This window comes from Aythya ferina (assembly GCF_964211825.1).
Source record: "Aythya ferina genome assembly, chromosome: 7".
NCBI classification, from domain to species: domain Eukaryota; kingdom Metazoa; phylum Chordata; class Aves; order Anseriformes; family Anatidae; genus Aythya; species Aythya ferina.
This window is the reverse complement of record NC_140302.1, coordinates 3709860-3722570: the sequence shown is the minus strand read 5'-3', so window position 1 is coordinate 3722570 and position 12711 is coordinate 3709860. Positions and strand designations below refer to the sequence as shown.

Here is a 12711-nt window from a genome sequence, read left to right as displayed (position 1 = left end):
AGATTGCCAACAGCTGAAAGAGACGACCAACCATTGCAGTGGCTCTGCTGTTACTCTATAAACTGTCTAGTTAGGGAGGCCAAACGAAAAGAAATCCAAAGTTAACCAGTAGTTGGAAAGGGGAATCCTTTTTGATTTGTTTCTTAACAGAAAACACTACTGGGAGGAGGAATACATATTCTCATTTATATACAACTCATCAATTTCCTAAGTGTTGTTATACCTCTTATACTTATCTTCTATTAAAACCACTACAATTGTCTATTGTTTCTCATAAGGAGAATTTTTGTGCAAGACACCATTACATCAATAGATACAACATTTTAGAGCCATGCAAAACTACAGATTTCAGTTTCATTTGGAAAAATGTATCTTTGACTATATCACAACTGGAATGAGTATGATCATTTCATAAAATCATTATTGAAAATAAATATGTTACCCGGACAGGGGCAAAGCAGATCCATTCCACTAATCATTCTCTCCCCTGCATACAGAGGCAAGAAATAAGAGTAACAGGAATATTTCAGATTGGACTAGATCATACTGTTCCAATACATTTCCTGTACAGTTTCATCAGCTACTTACACAATCCAGTTTCTTATGACAGGTTTTCTGAAGCTGTATTTGAAATGAGCACGATTCTCTGTTTCAGCAATTCAGAGAATCTTGAGTACAGCTTTCTGATAGTGTCTGCACAGAGCTGCTTACTAAAACTGACCTTCAGGTTACAGAAAAACTTTTTTTTTAATACTTCATTTTGTCTCTTAAATTATTGCATTTTGAAGCAGACATTTCATTTTTTTACAAAAGACATTTATTACATGATAGCTCTGTATGAAAGTTTATGAGTATTTTCTCAGCTATGTTGTTTCCTCAACAATTTTTTCCCACGATCTAAGTTGTCTAAGATACCAGTTAAAAGCTGCCCACCACAATCCGACATATTAGCTTCAGAATGAAAAAACACCAAGCACTGACTTGCTGTTTTAAATTAAGGAAAGATTTCATTTTATTAAAGCATTTTATTATTGTGCTGTAGAAAACTTTGATTACTGCTTCCTGCTCTAAATTTCTGCATTTTCTTACATTTTGCATAAATAGAGAATTCAACTGGAGGTAACAAGACCTGCTCAGTATTTTCCTTCTGTTGTATCCAAAGTTTTGAATATTGAATAAATTATTGGGAATGAAAATTACAGGTAAGAGGGAATTATTGTAGTAACTTATGAAAGAAATGTAAGACCACTGATACTCAAAAACAGACTTGCCAAGAACCTGTGGAAGCAGTGGAGATATGTGTATGCATGTGGTACCTATGAAGCAGATGTTCTCCAGGAAAGAAAATCCCCAGTTGTCCTTTAAGGGAGTTTTGCAGCTGTTCTGTACTATTTGATTCAAGTATTACATCATTAGTTTTAGATTTACTATTTTGGCTAGTTCTGGAGATAAGATGATTACTTATTTTATTTCAGCTGAGAAAAGAAAGTTAAACATTAAATAGTCCTGGAAGGTAAGAATAGCACCAAACTGTAAAGGAAAGAACTATATGCTATATGTGAAATGCTGTGGCCATGCTCTAAATTTAACATATCAGGCCATGATTAAGTATCCCCAGGTCACCTATAAAACACTCAGAACTGCTCTCAAAATTAGTGACAGTCATGAGATGATGGCAGAGGCCTTCAAATGAAAACAGAGGATGATACTGGAAACCCCAGGGATATAATTGCTGATAGTTAATTACTGTCACTACAGGAATGTGACCAAGAATCTGTCTTATGGATAGTAAGGAGAACAAAGAGAAAATATACATGTATAAATAATTGTATATGGTGAAATCAAAAACAAACAAAGAGAAAGCACATGACCTTCGGTAGTGAACATGCAGAGGTTCTATGTGAAAAAACATACAGAGTACTTTTGTATATGAAGTATAACAAATACACAAAATTCATTCATTATACTCAGCCTGCAATTTTTCCTGCAATGATCATTTGTATTCACTGGACTATCTGAGTGCTAGTCCAGAATGCCCATTATGTCTCGCATAATTCTCCCAAAACAGATTGTTTCAAGATACCATTGTATTATGGTAAAAGTTACGGATCATAATCTTCGTTTATATTGCAGAAAGGAATATTTCTTTCATACTGTATTTTGTACTTTAAAGGTTATTAGCTGAACCTAGCTTGATTTAAAAAAAGTTTAGAAAGAGTAAATAATTGTATATTGGATCAGTAAAAATACACATTTAAAAATTTCTCTGTGTTGTTAATATCTCTATGTATTAATATCCATGACAGATCTGAAACACTCCCCATCTTCTAAAAAAACAGACATTAGGTAAGCTCTAAATCTTAACTGCAAGACTAGTTTGTACTAACTAGAAGAAAATTTAACATGACCTATTAAGGAAAAAAAAAAAACACAAGAAACACAAACTTTTACATTTTCAATATGCAAATTTATATTCTCAAAAATTAACACTAATTGGACCATATAATATTCTACAATGAAAGCACTACCTTTACTATTATTATTTTTCCTGCAAAAATGTCTCCCCTTGAGAATAGAACAGGTAAAATGACTTCAAAATTACATTAAGAAGAGATTGCGGTTCATGGTCTGGAGTCAGCATATCCATCCATATGTAACATGGAGTTATGTAACTCCATATGTATGGAGTTATTTCACTGAGAGAACTCTGTAAATCCCTCTCACTAAAATATTAACTAAATTATCTTATAATTCAGATTTCTTATTTCTCAGATCAAGTGAACCTCAGATACCCTATATTTATAATGGTCTTTTGGAATTCAAAAGAAAATAAATACTTGTGACATTGAATATAATTCAGAAAAACAGTTGCCTAGACAATAATTAAAAGTTAAAGCTGTGATTTGCAATGACTATCAGAGGAGATTTAAAATAAATCTTTGCAATCAATATACAAAAGAGTCCCTTAGAAGCAATAGCTTAGGCTGGTAATATAAACAAACCCTCAAGACTACAATAGACATTAATTTAAGACCAACTTCCCCGATGCTTATTCCCATTAGTTATTACCCTTTCCTGCAGGTCCCATTGAAATGCTCGAGTCTCTAAAAAAGAAAGGTGCTACAATTAAAACTTACCTACCTCATGGCAATTTCAGTACAACTAAGCAATTGTACGAGGTAAGAGATAACTAACAAATACTTGGATGTTAACAAAAGCAACAAAAATATTTTTAAATTAATATTTGACAAATATTTGTTTCTGAAAAGCTATTAGTTCTATGATGCCCTCACTTTTCTAAGCTCCTTTCATTTCCTGCTCTTCTGCATTATATTTGGTTAACTTTTCCAGTTTCCTGCATACTTGATATTCTTTGCTTAATGAACCTTTAGTTCATACGTCTATGGAGAAAAAAAATACATCACTGCAGTTGATACTGCTTCATCCCCTCAATAAATGACTGCTTCTTCTCCTAAGAATGGTCCTTCTAATTCAGGAGATGGGGTCGGTGCCATTTCGTTATCAGTCATATTGCTGCTGATCCCATTCACGGAACAGAAAGAAGAAAATCTGTCTCAACACTTACGCAATTATGACTAGTCAGAAAGAACAAGGAAGCATCATCCCTAAAAATAACACCTACTTTTCTTTTGGCTATTCTTCTATCGTGAATGAAGCCAAAAGCAAATGGAAACAAACCTTCTGAACAGTGAGGAACTTCAGATACTAACAAACTCCTAACTCATTTCTAAACACTGAATTTAAGGGGTGGGGGAACAACAATATTTCTCCACATAACTCTTCTTTTTGCCTAGACCTCTAGACCTTATGACAGATGAAAACATAAGACTACTTATAGAATATGCTATGAGTAACTGCCAGTGACGAAGAATACCAAATATAACTGTGATGTTTGCTTTTCAGAGTAATCGCTGTTCACGCAAAGTATAATGTGATTTTCAAAACCTTTACTATTTGGCATCCTATGAAAAAAAATACTGCTCTCCTATTCAGATTTCCACCTGAATACAACTTACTTTCATTTAAGCTTTCAAAAATACAGTTAATGATATACATACGGGTTTGGAAATGGGAGGCATATGGGAACCAAAGGAGGATTGCTACTAATCCTAGCACTGCAGTCATCTTCCTGTGAAGGAAGAACCCCAGTATCTCAAATGAAGTGACTGAAGGCAGCCCTCTAATGGGTACTACATGAAGGTATTTTAACACACATAAAATAAGAGTGCGAATAAACTGAACAGTATTTTCCAGGTTAAGAAGCAATTATTTCACTATTTTCCATTATGCATGCTTAGCTTCTTACAATCATGAAAGATTAAACTTGACCATGACATTTACAAGTCCCAAGTGCATTTTCATTGCTCCTTACATGCATAAAGGTCACAAAGGAGCATTAAGTGTGGGTAATTGCTGGAACATAAATATGACACTGCTGGAATACAGCATACAAAGGAATACATCTATTAACAAATAGAAGAAATTCCAAGTTGATGGCTACAAAGTTAGACATGTTGTTTTTTTTGATAAAATACTTGCTCAAGATATGTCACAAACTATTGACTGGGTGCAGATTGCACGAACAGCTGCACATCTTATGGTAGAAGATAATGATGTATATGAAAGAACTTTAATTTAATATTAAGCTGATATAATGTGACTTCCTGATGTTCAACACAGTATTTTTAGGCTAAGAAATACCCCTGCTTAGTTACTGAAGCAGCAGAGCTCAACTTTAGTCTCAAGCACTCCAATTCTATCAGTATCAGACTGTAGAATTTTTAGCTCTGTCTCTTAATAAAAGTTACATCAGTAGCTTAAACTGGAACAGTGATGAGCACTTCTCACTGAAATAATTCATCTATCAATTCTCTGTTATTCGTAAATTCTGCAAAGCACGGACAGCACCATGCTTCCATAGAAGATAGAGTTTTCTTCTTCATAAAAAAAAATAATAATAATAAAAAATAGGACAATCTTTTTTATGCTGTTACATGGCCCACAAAGCAACAATCCAAGCTGTTAAAAACTCTGGCTAAGGCAAATCCACAGCACCAGGACAGTCACCACAATCTTTTGCCACAGAAGCAGGAAGAAACCTTTCTTTTCATTCCACTAGTGTTTTTCTCCAACCCTATTAGGTTGCAATCTTGGTTTAAGAATCACAGGCATATTTCGTAAAAGTCCTGTCTTTTTTCCTAGGGAATCTTTTAGCCAAATTGTCCTGAACATAATACAAATGCTGCATTCATTAAACTTTAATTGTGACTGAATTCACATTTTTATCATTCAGGTGAATGTTTCAAATATTAGGGATACAAAGAGTTTGCATGAATATTTCATTATCTTTTTAAACTTGCCAACACTGGCATTTGGGGAGATGTTGAAAAGAAGAAAGCAATTATACATCTTTGAACAGTATATTTTATAGTGACCTATGTTAGCTACTGCTTTAATCTTCTCTTCCTACAGCAAGCCCTTTAGCCAGGACTTCTGCAGCATACTGCTTCATTTATTTTACCTTTTTTAAGGAACACATCATTACTGCCTAACTGAGTTTATCACTGAGCTGTCTGTCATTGTGTTAAGGACCAGCAACTCTTCCTTCCAGAACTGCGCCCAGATCCAAGTGTTGCATCTTCCTAAAAGTCCCACATATTCAAGGTATTGCTCATGTTGCTGAAGTGTCCAGCCCTCTTGCTGCCACTTCTTTTGGGCTGCAATTCATGCTTTCATTCCCTTAAAACTTTATTCAAGTGTATGTGAGTTCCTGAATAAACAGACTACCTACTAGATTATGTCAAACTAACCAGAATTTCTTTGTCTGAACTTCTATTGCTAATCTTACCCCTCCTGAAGGGCAAACTTTCCTGCCCAAGGCAGGGGGCTTGGAGCTATATGGTTTTTATGGCTTCCAACACACACCATTCTGTGGTCCTATGATTCCCTTCTTTCAGCAGCTCTTCTCCATCCCACAGCCTTACTGAATAACCCCTGAACTTTCATTTCCTCCAACAGCAGGAATGGCTGAAGTAGACAGAGGTGAGTTTGATCAGCCAATTCCCTTAAAGCTTCCATGTAGCCCTCTAGCCACATGTAAAATGAGTTACTGTTAATTCTACAGTGAATGTGGCTTCTCCTTCAGGCAGAATCTAAGGAGGCTAACGCTAGAACTAACACTGACAAAAACTATAGCTAAAATACCGCATCTGAATCCCCTATGAGGAAAAGAATCCTCACATATCCTTATCTGTTAATTATAATTCTAATTAGTGGCTTTAGCAACTTCTGTTGCATTGCTCCCTCATGTTCTGGAGACACCTCTGGGAGTAAGAAATCTGCAGTTGGAAAGGGATGCTGGGGCAGTCAATCGTTCCATTAGATCACATGAACTGCATAGGGAAAAAAATTATAATAAATGCATTCATTTTGCTGCTCTGCATGCTGTAGCATGAAAACCCCTGCAAAATCACAGAGGATATGTTTAAGAGAAGAAGCCCCAGCAGTCAGTTCCCACTACCAGCTACAATGCCAAGGAACTAAGGTAATACACTTATTATAAGATTTCTATTTTTTTTTTGTATGAGCCCTTTTTTAATGTGATATCATAATAAAAGATAAAAGCAACTTTTTAGCTCCACCATATCCCAACCTTCACTTCCAAAAGCAGTCATTTTTAAGAAAGGCAATGAAATATATTTCCCTTAACCCAGAAGTGCCTCCCATCTCTTTTACTACATACCACAACAGCAATGGTTCAAGAGCATTAAGAGTTGCACAGTGTCACCGATACCCCTTGCAAAGGTGATTTTGCATTTGCAACACCAATACTTAGTCTGACAATGACAGTTTACCTTACTTTCACTGACACTTCCTCTTAGCTCTTCCCTCTGACAGACAGAAAAATTTAAAGTAATATAAAGTAATATAATTCACAGTAAATACAGGTACTGAAGAAGGTCAAGAAAAAAATCACATTGTGCTGAAAGAACTAATAATAAGAAGACGAGCTATTAAATACAGATTTCCTCACTAAAACAGACATGCAAATGAATCTAATGGGATTTTTCATTTTTAGGGGAGTAGTCTAAAACCTTTGCAAGCCTAGAGAAAAATACATCTGAACATCTAATTTAAGGAAAGTTTCTGCAATGATATCCCTGTCTGACAGAGTTGTGAAAAGAAACAGTCATAAACTTAAGACAATCCCATCTTTCTGCTGAACGACAAAACTTATCTTCATGCTTGACAGGCACAGCATTTTTTCACTTGTGTTCATTTAGGGTCCGACTGACATATCCCTACTCAAAATGAAATAGGTACCATTCTTAAAAACAATAATGTGAGAGTCAAGAACTAATTTTTATCAACCTGGTAAATGCTTTTGATTTTTAAAGCCCAAAATGTACTATGAACTTTTAATATTAGAAGGGTAATGCTGAATCCCTTCATCAGCTTGCCATATTCCAGAGAAAGAAATTGGGTAAATTCCTCAGCTGACACATACACAGTGAAACGCATGAGGCTTCGTGGATTTACAGCAAAGGAAAACTCAATCCAGAGACAGTTAAATGACTTGCCTGCAGATACAAAATTAGTCATCAGCGGAGGTGATACAAATCTTGACAGCTCCCTGGCTCAGCCCACTTTGTCCACTGTGAGCTTTTTGCAAGCATGCTGGCAGAGGTTTGTTATTCAGCAAAGCCCTCTATCTTTGCAGTTAATTTTCTTGTCTCTATAGCCATTGTTTCATTCCTTATTGCTCTAAGTGAGAAAGCGGTGTACAACCCTAACTGGCAGAATGTCACTTGTGTGTTTTTAAAGTTGCTTTGAACTTCAGTCACAAACAGCCGGTATTTGAGAACATCTAATAGTGGAAGATAGTTGAAATGCTGTAAAAGGAGTCAAATGTCTGAGATAAAAAAAATAATATGAAGATACAAGAAAAAGTAAGAGGAACTAAACCAGCTATGTTCTCATCACACTGTCACAAATGTTAAACCTCTTTAGTTCTCTCTTTAGTCCTGGTTGAACTTTTGCACATCACAATACCTTCTGTTCACGTTGTAATGGACGTCTCGCATTCTGAACAAGCAAAGATGGTAAGTACTCCGTATGTTAATTATAGGACCAGATGTTTTCTATAAATTTGTGTTAGCCTGAAATTTTTTTTCTACAGGAATGGATATGCACTTTGCTGTCTGGCCAATCCCTATGAGTTTGATTTCAATAGAGTTTTTCCTTACTAATGACTTAATGTCCCCAGGATTCACTTTCCAATATTTTCTTTCTTTTAAATGGAAAACAATACTTCTTTCCCAAGATAAAATTATGCTGGTCTAATGCTTCTTGTTATAAACTCATGTCTAGCTGTTTATAAACACAGGCACATGCCCCATCTAAATTTAAGGGGAAGGTTAAAAACAAAAAAAAAAAGTCTTAGCCAGTTTGAAGTGAAAAATAAAGACAAAAAGTTTTTTCCTGTTAAAATAATCTAATTCCAGCAACTGTGTGACACTCAAAATCACTGTGATATAGAGGAAAAGTCTGAAACATGGCAGGCCAGACACTTGAGTTACTCATACCAGAGAGCTGCTTTTAACAAAGCAGCAAGCTTTTTTTTAGTAGAAATTTGTTATCTCAACTCCCTACAGATTCCATCTGCCATGAACATTCTTCAGCACCAAGCCACAAGACCTGATGGGGAATGTTTCCTCACTTCAGGAGACTCCAAAGCTCCAGCACCACACACACACACCCTGAGAGGCTGAGGCTGTCTGAGTTGCTGCTGAAGGGGCTTAGGTGTAGAGAGAAGGCAGCTGGCAGAGCCAGCTGGATGCTTTCTGGCAATGCAGAGAAAACTGAGTCTCCTATCCTGAAGATGAGAAGCAAAACACAACAGTGGAGCGAAGGAGCAGGAGAGGATGGCAGCCCTGGAAAAGACCCTGCTGGTGGTGGTGGGATGGGACAAGTAAATAGTGACTGCTGCAAGCAAGAGCCAGCTCCCTCACTACAGTCCTACTTCCTCTCTCAACCACACAAGTTGCCACCCTGGCTTCAAAAATGTTGGCACTAATGAAGCCATCATCGGGAGGTTTATCTAATTGCTGCTTCCAAGAGTCTACTGCCAGAGGGAGGTTGCTTGTTTTCAGCTAGTCAGCCCCCAGAGGAAGCTGGCTCCAGCCTCAAATCGGTAAAAACTAGGTATCAGTTATTTGTCACAATATACCAGTGTAGAATTGCGTGGTAACTTAGAGAAATGCCAAAGGCAAAGCATTTGCAAATTGACAGGAGAATCATGTAGCACCCCCACAGAAAAGCAGATTCTATTTTTAGCAGTGGCTGCAAGGCCTTACCTTTAGGGTGCTTCAGTAACAACCCCATTTCTCCACACTGCCACGGGAAACTCTGCTTGAAGCTCTCCCTACGGGCACAGAGAGTCCAGCTGAAGGGGAATGTTCTTTATTCTTGAACTGTGGCCCTGACTTGAAATCAGATGGCCAGGTACAAAGGTGGGATCACTGAGGTGAAAATGAAGGTGAACTTCTGACTCAGCCAAAGTCACTGGAATGAGTAAAACACAACACAATTCCAGCTGTAGTCCACTAACACACACAACTCATTTTGTAAGAAGCAGAATATGAGGAGAGAAAAGGCCTGGGTGCTTCCTTCCCTGTCAGACAAAAAAATCTGGTGGGAGAATATTTTCCCACACTAATGTTTTCTGTCATTGGTAAACTTTAGAAAAATATCACCTAACATCAGCTTCTCTTCTTTTTCCTCCCAGTTTGCCCTGGACTTTATACCACAAATCTGGTATGCAGCATTTGGCACCAAATCAGCATTAAAAGAAAAATTATTCTGTTCTCAGCTTGGAAGGAGAGCCCACGATTTAGTTTCATTTAAGTTTCTCTGAAGTAGTTCCAATATGAAAGCAGAAATTGGTGCCCTGTACATGCACATTGAAACAGGGCCCAAGAACAGCGTCTGCAGCACCAAGGTACAATGACTTCCACAGGCACTGGTGACATTTTCAAGAAATAACAGACAAAGGAGTGATATTTGCATGATTTCACACCTATTTTAGAGTAAGGAAAGAAAATAGAAAGGTTTAATCTGCCTTCATATTCAAGTCCATTTTCCACAGGTGCTGACCAGGTGAACACTTTGAGACCAAGGCAGCAGTGGCTAACAGACCACTGTTGTGGTGAAGCACTGCAACAGGCAGATCTTTTGGGGTTAGCATTGTGTCCTTCAGTCCCACATGAAGACTGCAACCATCTCTACTGCTCTGCACATCAATTCCAGCTCTTCTCTGCTGTCCTCTATACAAACCTAGGCTATGCCCTGTGTATGCTGACACCAACAAAGCACATGAAGAAATGCAGAAAATTAGAAAAGAGGAAGAAACCCACACAACTGTCTTTTAAAATTGCCAAGAGTTCCAAAGAGGCCATCACATCTTTGACTTTCTTCTATGTACTGCATATATTTTTACAAAACACTTGCACATCTGCTGCATAAGAGAAATCAACAGCAATATGAAACTATACTTGCTGTTTAACCTAATGAAAAATTGAGAAAACATGTCCTGTGTTAAATTTATGTAGAAAACTGTTTTCTGTTGGAACTTTGACTAAATGCACAAATTATTTTTTTCTTTAACAAAAATTTTCTTAATAACTTCTTTTTCTTAAGATTTTTTTTTCCTTAAATTATATGCTTATTTTAAACAAATATACAGGAAAATGATGTATAAGTGAATATAAACTAGATTAACTCAACAGTAAAATAAATAAATAAATAAGGGGAAAAATAGAAATGGAAACTTCTTTTTTATTTATTTATTTTTTTTTGGTAAGAAAGCAGTTTGGAGGCCCAAAATTGAGACTGTCGATTGCATTTTGCAAAAATTTACATTACAGTATTTCTTCACACAATTCATCCCAATGACTGACTAAATCAAGATGCCAAACAAGAAACAAAGAAACAAAACAGGGTATCTTGCCAGCAGAATCCACTTGTGCGGAAGGAGCCAAGCATGATAAATGATTTGAACACACCCTGCTGGAGCACATCCTGCACGACTCACTCGCCTGAGCAGCTTCCCATTGTACTCCGAGGCAAAACAATGTGACCTACCAACCTTCAACGACTTCACATGGGGCAACCTGCCACAGACATCTCACACAGAACTGCACACCACAGGTAAGGCCTGGCCTTCCTGGGAATTGCAATTACAAAGGCTTTTGCTTAGCTGAGTGTTTTCCTGGAAAGGGTAAGTGTGCTTAATTGAGCTAAGAGTAAAGCATGCAAATGAATAAGGCCCATAATAACACGTAACTTCAACTGGTAGGTGTGACTTGGCCTTTTTAATTTGTATTTTAAACCAGGCTATAATGTACCATGCAACTTGCAGGGATTTGTGACTTGGGTTCATTTATACTTTTCTTTTCTCTAGAAGGTTTCTATGGAAAACATCTCTTGTTTTGGAAGACATTCCCTCAGAAACACTCCCACCTTATCATTTCAAAGAGAGACAGGCTGTCAAGGCATATCAATTCAATCTAGACCTACGTCTCAGTGTCTGAATGAGGTAAACTCTGCTACAAATGCTCATACCAGTAAATACAGCTGATTATAATGATAGCAGTGGTTATCACTTCTTACATTCTTGTTGTCCTTGTGGAAAACTAGAACTGGAAAGGAAATGGTGAGATGTGGAACATACTTCTTGGTAATACAAAGCATTCAAGTCTCACTTGATATGGTATCCTGTATAGCTTGACTTGTTTGTTGAAGATGTAGCTTAAAACCTATACCTAAAGATATATTCCATGATATTTCTAATGAAAACCACTATGCTTTTAAAGAAAAAAATGAGGTTTGGGGATTTAGATTAATAATAGAGAGAAGTAAAAATACATAATTCTTTGGCTCAAACCTTTTCATGCAAAAGCATACCTTAAGCCTAAAAAGTAGCTTATTCAACACCACTTGGCTCATATTTAGACTCATATAGTTTATAGATAAAGAATGAAATACTTCTATTTTCCAAATATTTGGAGAGATACGGCTATTTAAAGCAACACTTGAGAAGCAAAATCTTGATAAAATATAACATCTTAAAACTATGTGCACTTTCACATGTTTACTGTATATTCACAGTTAGTCTTAAGAGTATTTCCCATGACACTTTCCTGTCCCTGAACAGTGGCATATTTTTCACATTTTTAACACGACAAACATTTTGCCATTGAAATTTTACTGCTTCACTTGTGAGCGTAAAGATTTATAGCTGGTCTCAGAAGCATGACTAGCACAAGGGTATTGCTCTCAGAAATCACTGAGAAGTTGTAGATTAGAAAAACATTCACATTGACCATTTCTGTGATTTTAGCCTTTGTTAAAATCCTGAATCTATGATTAGAATTTGTCTGCATTAGTAGTCCTTTGGTTGCAATAAATTAAGGATCCTGTCGTGCTGAATGAAAAACTGCAGCTCAGATACAGCAAAAGGGGTATATAATAACCCTACAAAACACCCATTCTTCAAAGGGTTTGGTCCTTTACTTTGTATCTGACCATTTAGTTAAAGGGGACTCAGTTTCAGAACCAATCAATACTGTGATTTTCATGGAGGTCATTAGGATCACTGTGCATTTCAAATCATTCACACTCTAAACAGCA

At 36.7% G+C, this 12711-nt stretch overlaps 1 long non-coding RNA gene across 3 annotated transcripts in view; it reads right to left on the bottom strand.

The window, feature by feature from the left end:
• The window catches only part of LOC311440068, a 599898-nt gene that overhangs the window by 232327 nt on the left and 354860 nt on the right, over positions 1-12711 (bottom strand). For all 3 annotated transcript variants that reach the window (XR_014695191.1, XR_014695192.1, XR_014695193.1), the window contains one exon: positions 9378-9585. This is a non-coding gene — a long non-coding RNA (uncharacterized lncRNA). The remainder of the gene's footprint in view (positions 1-9377; positions 9586-12711) is intronic.